This window comes from Ictidomys tridecemlineatus, chromosome 4 (genome assembly GCF_052094955.1).
Source record: "Ictidomys tridecemlineatus isolate mIctTri1 chromosome 4, mIctTri1.hap1, whole genome shotgun sequence".
Classification (NCBI taxonomy): domain Eukaryota; kingdom Metazoa; phylum Chordata; class Mammalia; order Rodentia; family Sciuridae; genus Ictidomys; species Ictidomys tridecemlineatus.
Window position 1 is genome coordinate 183,258,313 of NC_135480.1, and position 10,512 is coordinate 183,268,824.

The 10,512-nt window shown below is 36.8% G+C and overlaps 1 long non-coding RNA gene across 6 annotated transcripts in view; it reads right to left on the bottom strand.

The window, feature by feature from the left end:
• Positions 1–9,672, bottom strand: part of LOC106145028 (uncharacterized) — a 35,174-nt gene extending 25,502 nt beyond the window's left edge. Inside the window, exons 1-2 of one of the 6 annotated variants that reach the window (XR_013438205.1) lie at positions 5,053–9,672; positions 340–434 (exon numbers count right to left, since the gene is read on the bottom strand). This is a non-coding gene — a long non-coding RNA (uncharacterized LOC106145028). The other 5 variants (XR_013438204.1, XR_013438206.1, XR_013438207.1 and 2 more) reach the window with 5 other exon arrangements.
• Positions 9,673–10,512: the final 840 nt, after the last annotated feature.

Consider the following 10,512-nt stretch of genomic DNA (forward strand, 5'->3'; position numbering starts at 1 on the left):
CACATCATTTTATGAGTAACATTAACATTATATTTTATATAAACAAGAACTTTAAAAGGATAATGGTTGTCTCTGATCAAGCAACTAGTAAGTGGCAGAAGTCAAATTTGAATCCATACTTTGTTTCATTCTAGGCCAGCCTGCCTCAAACTTTTAGCTGAAAATTGAATATTCACGATAGCTCTCGCCATCATGTCTAGTTAGGGATAACATCCTAACTTTGCAGTAGAAACATCAAGCCATAATCTGACAATCCCCCCAGGGGGTGCACTATTTGTAGGCCTTCATCTCCTCTAATCAATGATGATAAAGCATGGACTACAATTAGTAAAGAGTTACCTTTTGGCTATGATCTGCACGTACATCTTCACTAGGTAATCTGAGATGTTCCTTCCCGTCAGATTCTGAAGGATGTCTGCAGTGTTCTGTTTTCTCTGTCACCACATAAAAATCAAGCATGTGTGTCTTCTTAGACAAGAATTGGCACAAAAAACATATCAAGGGCTACAGTGACACATGTTCTTCCAACACATGCCATTATATGACTGGAGCCCTAACCCAGGGCCCAGGCATCACCCTCCACCAACCACCACCAAGATTTGGTCCATGCTGCCCTCAGAACTGGTCATTCATATATAGCATGCCAAGATCTTCCCTGGGGAATTACTCTAAATAGCTAAACAATAAGCACTGAGATGTGATTTTTCTTCACCACAAGAGATGTTAAGGAGCAAAATTGTAAACTATGCCTATTGAGTTTTTGTGTTCATTGGGGTTATACTGATGTCTGGATTAGTAGTTATTTTAGGGTGGTAACCATGACTTCTCACATCCACTTAAAATTGATTGTCCTTACCTTGCAACCTATATGCTGATAAAATTGCAGAGAGCCATCACAATCAATACCATTCCTGAAATTGTCAGGAAAAAAATGGCTCAGATGTCCTTCCCAAAGTTAGAATATCAGAGAATGACAGAATTGATAAGGCCTACAAAAGTTTTCTGGTTCAGCCTCCCTAATCCACAAGTGAAGAAAGAGGCCTACGTGGGCTGGGGATATAGCTCAGTTGGCAAAGTGCTTGCCCTGCATGCACAAGGCCCTGGGTTCAATCCCCAGCACCACAAAAAAAAAAAAAAAAGAAAAAGAGAGAGAGAGAAAGAGGCCTATGTGTTAATTTCACCTGTAGAAGGCCCATAACTAACTTGTGGCAATTAGATATTAGACCTGTGACAGTTTCCTATGGCTCCATCACTTTGGGACAGGCCATAGCATGTCTTCTATAGCCCATTCATCCAAAGTATTTTACTCTGATTTTAACTAAAACAAACCTATGCTGATCTCAAGTAGAGAAAAAAGCTAAATTCCCTCACACAGAGGCACAATGTGGGCCAAAATTCCTCCCCTCGAAGCTCATGCTTTTTAAGATCACAGCTCAAACATGACATGATATTTCATTCATTCCTGATCACAAACAGAAACTACCAGCCCACCCCTCCATTTGCTCAGTTATACACTAAAGCACTACAACCAAAGTCAACAAAAGCATAGGTACAAATATCCTCAGAAAGAATGAGTTTTTTTGTACAAGGAACAGCAGGGGATGCAGTAGGGCTAGAAGGTGATGAACTAAAAGGAGGAATAATGGGAAATGAGGAAGAGGGGAACAGAGGAGTCAGATGACACAGGTCTGTTCAATGTGCTAAGAATCTTCTGGAGAGTGACAAGACTCACTTCAGTTTTGAAAATGAGTACAGAACTGGAGGAAGAGAGGGAATGAGAGTGAGCTATAGTCTGAATGTCTGAATCTTAACCCCCAAGGTTGTGGGATTAGGAGGTGGGATCTGTGGGGAGGTGATTAGGTCTTAACAGGATTAGTGCCCTTATAAGAAGGACCCAGAGAGTGCCTTGCCCATTACAACATGTAAGGATACAGCAAAGCAGCAAATATATAAAGAGCAGATCTTTACACCAGACACCAAATCTGCCAGCATCCTGATCTTGGACTCTGCAGCCTCCAGAAGTGTGAGAATAAATGTTTGTTGTTTATAAACCACTCATCTTGTTGTGTGTTGTTAAAATAGCAGCCTGGGTGGACTAAGACACAGTGCTTGGTATAGGAAAGCTAGGTTGTTTAAAACACCCCAGGAGATTTTATCTCAGACTTAAGCTCTGAATGACTGAGAAAACATCAGCAAGTCACTTGCCCTCTCTCTAGGATTATTTTCTTCACTAGTAAAATTAAAATATGAGTTGTTTCATTGAGTTGTACCTATGTCTCTTCCAGTTCCAGAATTCTATAAAGAGCCACAATATTTATGTTATTTTCATATGTATTGAATAATTCATCAAATGAATAATTTTGAGGTTTGTTATCTTTAACGTTCCTTAAATAAATAGAAAAGCCAAACTAGTAACAGTACCCTCTTGTAGTGCAAACTTTCAAAAGATGACTGGTGAGAAAAACTTAAATACCCATGGGCATGTCCTAGTCAGATTTCCCTCAATCCCAACACAGATTCAAACACTTTAACATTTGAATTTCACTCAAAGTTGTCAGGGCAGAATCTCTTCCTTCATTTAGTCTCCAACACACATCAGTAGTGCTCTTCATCAACACAGAACTCTTTGCATCAGGTGCAGTGTCTCTTTTGTCTTTGTACCCAGGGAGTTGAAAACATGCCATCACTGGACTCATAATTGCCTACCTATTCTCATGGTCTTTACTCAGTGATCTGACTTACATTCCCCCACCAACATAGTTGGAATCTTGAGTCATCACTGAATTTATATAAGCCTTAAAAAGGGATTCTGATGGACAGTATAAAATGAAACTTTAAGAAGAAATTGATTATTATAAAAAGTTAATGTATGATATTTTCAGGTTTCATGGGAAGAATTCAACAAAACTTCAGATTATATATAATAAAAGCCTGTTGTAACAGGTAGGTGAAAGACTTGGGAAAAGTGGAAGAAGGAGAAAGTATTTGACAAGTAAATATGAAGTGCTACATAAATCTTAATGTTCTAAAGCAGTGAAAAAAGGTCTATAATGATTTGCTTCCCAGGATATTAGACTCTCCAAATGTTTACTCCCAGATGTTCTGAGTAAGTTACTATAGTTACTCTCTTTAAAATAAAAAATAACTCAAAGGGCAAATGATGATGATAATGTGGCATGTAGCTGATAAATTTAGTGTATCAGAAATCAAAGCAGGGGACAAGCATAAGAAGCCAGCCATGGAGAATCTTGTGGCCAACATGGCATTCTCCATACTATAGGTCCCAAAGCAAGAGTGTTTTGGAGAGGGTATTCAAGAGTTCCTGGGAGCCTATGTCTTCAGAAGCATTATTACTATAACTACAAGCAAACGCAGTAATTAATTCAAATCAGGAATTGGGAGGAAGAAATGATTTTCTACATAGAATAATCTACTAAGCACTTTCTGGGAGCCAGGTTTTAAAATCAAAATGAATAAAATAGAGAAACCACCTATGAAAAACTGAGACTCTGCCTATATATTTGGCATCAAGGTAATATAGAACACTCCAAATTAGAGGTTTTATAAATATGTATGAAGGTATGTGTATATGTGTGTGTATTAAATATCAGTATATTAAAAATCAGTATTTAGAAAGGGCTTTCACAATTATCCATTATCGACATACATCAGGATTTTCCTGGAAAAGGTATACAGATTTTATTGACCAAGTAGTTGCATTGAAAATAGAAAGCACAAACAATAATGGGTATAGGTAACAAACACAAAATAAACTGTGTTCTATAGCTCTGGGAATTACAGCCTAAACTTGGAAAACAGAGTTTGAAGGAAGCAAATGAGCTAATAAATACATGAATGCATGCGTGTGTGCATGTGTATATGAATTTTGTTTAAAAAAGCTTCCTTTTTCTTCTGTATTACTGGCATACTTCCTTGTCAGCAGAGCCATTAATCTTACAGGACTGAAAATAAAAAGCTTGCCTAACAACATTCATATAATTCCTTTGTTCTTAATTTAAAGCACTAGATTGCTATGGAGTTAAAGATATTTTTGTCTAAAGAATACAAACTAGCTAATAAGTACAGCTTAACAGATAGCAATTATGAGAATCACACTGTACAGAAATCAAGTTTGTGGAAATTTATGCAGTGTAGGAAAGCCCTGTGATGAACATGAAATTAAAGCACATTTCTAAAAATTTAATAGTCATAGATTTTTATTGAGGGCAGATTACTTTACCTAAAACACATATGGTTGTTCCCCACAACAGTATTAAACCACGACGGAAAGAAAAGACCACTGACTCCAATTTTGAATCAATTTAAAGAAAGCATATATTTGTGTACACAGTAGCTATCCAGAACTGTCTCTCCCAAAACCCTGGACTAGAAATCAGTACCCCAGCTCTCTAGGAACATAGTTTTATAGCACAAAAAGTTGCAAAGAGGGGTTGTTAACTTACAGATAAGAGGATTTCGACAAGCATAATACAAAGGCATATAGTAGGTTAATGATCTACATGGCTTAACATTTCAAGGTAGGGAAAAAATTTAGATCCCAAGATCAAAATTTATAAGGTGCCACTGAGGTTTCAGAGAGGGTTGTTATCTGGTCATGGGGAGCCAGGATTTACGAGGTGCCACTAAGGTTTTAGAGAGGGTTGTTAGGGAAAGCCAGGCATGGGTAAGTTCAAGGCATGGGCAGAAATTCCAAACAAGTTTAGAAATCGCAGTAATTTATAGTAAAACAGAAATTAACTTTCCATGACTTTGTGATGAGATGGCTCCTAATCTTAAAATGGAATTAGGCTGGGTTCATCAAACAGCAGTTAGAGATATTGACTGAAGTACTCACCAGAAAACTAGATTGTTATTTCAGTAGTTCTCTATTCTTTGCATGCAGTAGTAGCTTGCATAGGGGCCTGAGCCACAGCTGGTAAAACCCCTTCCACTGTGCAATTCTTGACTCTATTCTTTTGACCCTCAGCATAGTGATCACCCTTGATCTACTTGAATCCTCCTCTCCCCTGGGCCCAGAAGACAAACACGTACCTGACAAACGTATACTGCTCATTGTACATCCAGGGCTGAAGTTCCAGGCTAGGGTACTTGCCAAAGGGTGGCACAATCAGGCTGAACACCAGGGCAATGCAGACAAACACAGCTGGCAGGACAATCTGTAACCCAGCAGTGTAGGGAGTAGGGGGATGGCAGGAAAAGATAAGGTTAGAAAGAAGTCCAAGGAGCAAATCCCTGCAAGTCCAGCCAGGTTCCCAGACCAGGCAGCACAGGAAGAAGGGTGACAGGGCCCATGGCTGGCAAAGACCTTGTGGGCAGAGTGAAAGCAATGGATCCTGAATACTAAACCTCTTCCCTCCAGGACTTTCTAGAAGCTGGCAGTACAACGCCAGAGTCTCTATAGTCACCTGGCAGAAGCACTAGGCTAGGAACTTCACAGAGTAAAGAGCAACCCCACGTTAGGGTGACTCAGAATGCTGGGTCCTGCATTTCTTCCCCTGAAGACTGAGAAAGACCACACTAGGCCATGAGCCCAGTTCAGCTCAGAAGAAAACTGAGTGAACAAGCCCTGGACTAGGAGCTAGAAGTCCTGAATCCGGGGTCTAACTCTACTACAAGTGTACTCACATGAAATCACTTCTCCATAAGGCCTCACTGTTCTCACTTGTAATCTGAGGACTGAGAAGAAATTCTGATTCCACAGTCCTGAAACCAACTCTATAGCAGTGACTCCAATCACAGACAATAGCAGCCATTGCCTGCCATGATCACATCAAAAAGCATAAACATGTAACTCCTTGAAAGTCCTCAAATTTTTTATACAAACCTTCTCTGAAAATAATACTTGCACATACTTTGCAAGTAAATTCAAAGGTTGTTCCATCTGTTACTGAGAAATTTATTCTTTACAAACTTAAGATTCAAATGAAGTCCTTGGTTCTAGTGTTGTGAGGTTTCAATATAGGAAATTATCCTTTAATGAATACAGTCATATACTGTATGTCTTGCTAATTATGGACTGCATAGACGGCAGTGCTCCCATAAGACTGTGTTGCCTGGTGACATCACAGCAGTCTTAGTTTTGTTAAGTACACTCTACTATGGTATTCACACAAGAACAAAAAAATCACCTACTATGCATTTCTCAGAATGTATTTTTGTTTTTAAATGACACATTACTGCAATGCTATGGGAAAATACTATATGAAAACATTTCATTGTCATTACTACCCTAAATAGTAGTATCATTTTCAGCAATCAATAAACAATGTAACTAGACTCAGAGATACTAAGTAACCTGCCCAAGGACACATAGCTAATAATTTACAGAGCCAGTATTCAAAACTAAGACTGTGTGCTAGGGTTTTTGCATCTACTAGGGAAGACTCTCTGCAGACCATTATCTATATGTTTTAATTTTATAGAGTGAAATAACTTTTTTCCCTCCTAATCAAGAAAGTTATCATGCAAAATTGACTTGTGGGCAATGGTGTAATGAGTATTCTCTGTTGGCCAATTATTTTCTAATCTCCCTAACTTTTCTATCAGCTTGAGTTAAACATCAACTTAGGAAAGAAAATCAATTTTCCAATAGGTCATATGCTGAGTGCATCTAGCTAGCATAACCTCTCTCATATTATGAAAGTTTAAAGAAAAAGTACATATTAGTATCAGTCCCAACTCTAAGAACTTACTCATTTTTCCCTCATAACAATGCTGTAACATAGGTAACACTGTTAGCCCCATTTTACAGATTAGGGGACTAAGGTGCAGAGAAGTAAATTACCAGAAGATACACAAATGGAAAGAAGTAGAACTGGAAATGGAATACAAAAAAAAAGAAAATCTGGTTCCAGAATTAAACTATGACCATATTCTGACTTCAGTGATCCAACCTACAGCCCAATCGTGAAGCCAGATTGCTTAGCCTGGAACAACAGATCTTGTTTGAGCAAAAAGTCCTTTCCAACTCCATTTGGGAATCAGAAGCCTCTTCCATGAAAGGGCTATAATGTTTTTGTGTGGGTTTCTAGCTCTTCACTGGTAGGAGACTTTGCCATTCATCTACTGAGCAGGTATGTCTCAGGCTTCTGCAAGAAGCCAACACTAAAAGTCATTTTTGGTATTTCTAACATTTATTTGTTCCTCCCTCCAGTATCTTCAGTAAACCTGCAAGTCAATAAGAAAAAAATATGAACTGAAAACTGAACAAATGCAATAAACTAGGACTTTAAAAAATAAAAATGCAAAAAGATGATTAATTTGCCAGAAATCAGAGAATTTATTAACAATGAGTTACTGCAATTTAAATAGCAAATCAAGGCAAATAGTAGTCTCACATAGTAGGGAAAAAAATGGCAAGGATGAAAAGAAAGGAAATCCTATTCACTGCCTGTCAGAATATGAGTTGATACTTAAAATAAGCAGGATCTAGTGGAATTGAGTCAGTAATTCTACTTACAGGTATGCCCAGGGAGATAGAAACAAAGTTTTTAAGTGAAGCAGCATTTGTACAATAAATATATGAAAACATGTAACTATAAGTAGAAAAGGAATAACAACATTTTGGTATACTCATCCCCTGGAAGAGTGGAGAGTAATGAATGAACCAGCTCTAAACTGATTAGTTACCTTTGGCAAGTACTTAACCTCTTTGAATGAATGTTTTCTATATGTTTAACTCCATAAAATAGAAATCTAGATTTCACAATGAAATGAGAGTAACCAAAAAAAAAGAATCTTGAAAGGATGTAATGAATATATCAAATGGATATATAAATGTGTTTTAGTGCTAAAGATACTTTGTTTTATTAATAGAAACAATAACAAATGTATACTATAGTTAAATATTAAGATGCTCATGAATCTTTCCTACCACTGATTCTAATAAGGATATCAGCAAATAGGCTTAGACAAAAATAAAAACAGATATTGGCAAATTCAAGAGGAAAGATTTGGTCTTTATCCTTCTACACAGCATTTCATTCAATATTCAACACCCCAAAGACACTTAGCAAATATTTGGTAACAAGAGTAGGACAGTTATTGAGGAATCCTGAATGAAACTGAGTTTTATTATAAGTGCCTTTTAACAATAATAATAATAATTAAAAAGCAACCCATAAACATTATGATAGTAATTCAACCTTTACTGAAATTTCTTCTCTGATACATGTGTAAGTATCACAAAACTATTAAATTATCTCCACTAAATTTAAATAAACATTGTTTAAATTACAGGAACTCAAAAATAAATGTGTGCACATTTTAACACCTAGTGGAAGGAACAGTAGTCTATGCCACCATTTGGAAGCTGCAGAATAGAGAAGTGGGGGAGAGGGGACAAGTCTCCAGGAATGCAGCACCAGATGCAGCATCTATAATTGACCTGTAGCTGCTACCTTCCTACTCAGCTGGGCCAGCATTGGATCTACCTCTCCTGCTTTCTTCTGCACAGCTTCATGAGCCCAGTCTTTGGACAAAACCAAGCAGGAGCACTATCACCACCCTAAGCCACCTCATAATTTCCGTCACCTTGCAGTCATGCCTATTTGTAATGAGACATAAAGATGTATCTTCACATTAATCAGCCCAGATGGGCAATAAAATTTGTTCTTATTATAAAATAATAATAACTTCAGGGCTGGGGCTGGGGCCTCGTGGTAGAGCATTTGCCTGGTATGCGTGAAGCACTGGTTTCTATTCCCAGTACCACATAAAAAAATAAATAAATGAACAAGATAAATATATAAAAAGACAACATTCTTTAAAAAATAATTACTTCATCACTTCCAATAAGAGTATAAATTTATAAAACATATTGTCACTATTTGGTAAAGATGAATATGCACATAACTTATGGTCCAGGATTTCCACTGCTGCATATGTACTCTAGTGAAGAGGTCTGTAATCTCCAGTACACAGAACTCAAGAGACAGTACTGACAGAACTCAAAGGGTCTGTTAACCTCGACGGTTAAAAATTACATCTTTAGTGTCACCAACTTCTATCTGAAATTAAGCATTTCCTTTATGTATGAAGAGAGGCAATGAGCTACAAGACCTGTGACATTTTAGCCAATAAAAATCATAGATATTGTCAAATTCTAACTTGTAGTTGTAACAAGTACACTTGAATTCCTTTTATGCTCATCATGATTTCATAATCGTATCTCTTATACCCACCATTAGATTTGTCAGTTAGTACCTTAAGGAAAAAAATAAACCTCCTCCAAGACACATCAACTCCCATTGCGAATAAGAAACAATTTCATATAATGCTAAGTGAAGTCAAACCCCCCAAAACAAATGCCAAATGTTTTCTCTGGTATAAGGAGGCTGATTCATAGTGGGGTTGGGATGGGGAGCATGGGAAGATTAGATGAACTCTAGATAGGGCAAAGGGGAGGGAGGGCAAGGGAAGGGACAAGGGGGTAAAAAAAGATGGTGGAATGAGATGGATATCATTGCCCTAAGTACATGTATGAAGACACAAATGGTGTGACTCTACTTGGCATACAACCAGAAATATGAAAAACTATGCTCTATATGTGTAATATGAATTGTAATGCATTCTGCTGTCATATATAACAATTAAAATTTAAAAATAAATTTAAAAAATTATTTTAAAAAAGAAACAATTTTATGAATTTCTCACTAGAATCTATCAATGAAGCATTGCCTTAAAAATATGAGGACAAAAGATTTCTAGTGTAGAATTTCCAAACCATGAATAAATTTGGCAGAATAAAGATAATTTTAGAGACGCAAGTTTCAAAAGTTTAATTGCTATGTACCCTCCCCTAAAATTTGGACATAGGGAAATATAAGAGCCTGAAATGGTACAACACAAGGAAAATTAAATTCCCTAGGACACCAGTAAAAGGAGATCCCAAAATCTCTGTTATACCATCTTAAATAACTAGTCCACCCTGAAGCAAGAGAAGTAGGAGTCCTGAGATGTTAATTCCAGAGTATCAAAATGATAAACTGATGAATGGGTTTAATCATGGTGAGAGAAAATTTATGACTTTAGCACAGAATTTAGTGATTAATAAATGATAGGTATAAAAAAAAGAATATAAGCAAATAAGTAAAAGACAGAAAGAGAAAGAAGAAAAATTCACCCTCTCATTTAAAGTACATGGATGAACAAGGATGGTGGAATGTGATGGACATCATTACACAAAGTACACATATGAAGACTTAAATTGGATGTCAACATACTTTATATACAAACAGAAATACAAAAAGTGTGGTATTTATGTGTATTAAGAATTGTAATGCAAAAAATCAAATAATGTTACCTTAGATTAGGTAGAGGGAAGTGAAAGGAGGAGAAGGCAGGGGATGTGGGATAAGAAAAATAGTAGAATGAAACAGACATTATTACTGTATGTATGTATGTGACTGTATGACCAATATGATTCTACAATATATATATATATACTCAGAAAAACGAGAAATTATATCCCACCTATGTATGATACATCAA